The following is a 1,671-nucleotide window of genomic DNA, read 5'->3' as shown; positions in this document are numbered from 1 at the left end:
ATCTCAGGCCGGCTGTGACAAGCTGAGCTCGTCTGTTAGCTTTGCTGTTGTCTTAGCTGTTGTTGGTCAAGAAGAACTTAATGTCAGTTCAAGGCCTTTTCAAATGTGAGCTATAAACTTAACTGCTAAATTATTTTACTGTGACCAACACGTTGTAGTGCTCCAGTTAATCAGAGACAGTCAATTCAGATTTAAAAAAAGTTTATTTAAACATTTTATGAAAAGAAAATCTCCAATAAACAACACCTGGTTTCATTAACCATGTGGAAAATAAGTAAGGGAGACCAACAGGTTGAACTGCTGGGACAAGTATTAAAAATAATTTAACAAAGAAATCCAAACAAAAATCAAATAAAGTATAAAGATCCTGGATGATTGTTTGACTGTTAAAATATGATGGAAGAGCAAATCCAACACAACCCTCCAGCATCTGGCCTTTCAAACACAGGGCAACATCATGGAAAGAAAATAGCACCATTGAATATTGACCAGGATCTCTGTGTTTTATCTGAGGATGACTCTGTCCACCTTCTCACTGTTCACTGTCACAAAGCTCCAGACTCTGTCCACCTTCTCACTGTTCACTGTCACAAAGCACCAGACTCTGTCCACCTTCTTCAGTTGTGCAGACGTCGACCAGCTCCTCTGGGTGATGGCAGAGAGGACTCTTCATCTGGGAGAGCTGCTGGTGTAAGGTCATTTCTACCACAGTGGATGAGCAGGGTGTCCGGCACAGGTGAAAGAAGGAGGAGGTTCCTTCAAACTATGTGACCCCAGCCTGACCTCTGTAACAGGTGTTCAGATGAAGGTTGAAATTAATCATTTTTAGTTTCTGTTGATTGTAAAATGGAAGACTGTATTGTTAACAATAGCTTGTTTTGACAATCCTCTTATGAAACTTAAATAAAGATCACAGGATATAAACTTTTAACAGATGATTTTAACTTACACTTCACCTCTGTGGAAGATGTCAGACCAGCTGCTTTTATCTCTTCTTTGCCTAAATGAAGATACAAAAAACAATTGATTTACTGTTCACTTAAATATATTAGAAAAGCAGACAAGAATCACATTGCAAACTATCAGTTTCTGATATAAATTTCGATTTCGTTAAAAACAGAGGACCCAGCAGCCCACGTATTTTCAATAATAAATAAATAATAAATCAAAATAGCAGGATTTTTTAAAACACAGTGTGTTTAAATATTAGACTTTGAATACAGTGGTTTGTTGTACTTACACATTTCTTCATCGTAGACCGGCAGAGCGCTTTCGGTGTAGCTGGGCTGCGTAAGTCATCAGGGCAGTCCGCTAAGTGGGCGGGGCGTGTTACCAGGGCTCCTCCCGCCGGACCCTACTGCGCAGACTCTGGCTCCAAATGACATCAAAATCGCAAGATGGAAGCGCCCCTAAGCGGCATATTTTGGCTTCAAGAACGTTGAGTGGGAACAGCTACAGTGCGCGCCCACTGGTTGAGAGCAGGGAGAGCAGGCCCATTAGCTGGAGTTGTAGCCGGTCTAGTGGCGGGCGGATGCGTTGCAGTTTGGGCATATAATTTCCCCGGCATCAACGGCCAACATATAAACAATATTAATAATTAGTTTAACTTACTGAAGTAATTCTGATGCAGACTAGCAAGGGTGATGCCATTAAACTGTGTATTTGATTAAA

At 40.9% G+C, this 1,671-nt stretch overlaps 1 long non-coding RNA gene across 1 annotated transcript; it reads right to left on the bottom strand.

Annotated features, from left to right (window-relative positions):
- Nucleotides 1-564: 564 nt before the first annotated feature.
- On the bottom strand, nucleotides 565-1,467 carry LOC132973457 (uncharacterized). Its single transcript, XR_009673006.1, has 3 exons — nucleotides 1,241-1,467; nucleotides 950-1,000; nucleotides 565-785 (listed from the first exon to the last, which is right to left on the bottom strand). It is a non-coding gene; the product is annotated as an uncharacterized LOC132973457 (long non-coding RNA).
- Between the last annotated feature and the right edge of the window lie 204 nt (nucleotides 1,468-1,671).

This window comes from Labrus mixtus, chromosome 4 (assembly GCF_963584025.1).
Source record: "Labrus mixtus chromosome 4, fLabMix1.1, whole genome shotgun sequence".
NCBI classification, from domain to species: Eukaryota; Metazoa; Chordata; class Actinopteri; order Labriformes; family Labridae; genus Labrus; species Labrus mixtus.
Note: the sequence above shows the minus strand (reverse complement) of the source record. Positions and strands in the feature narration are given on the sequence as shown.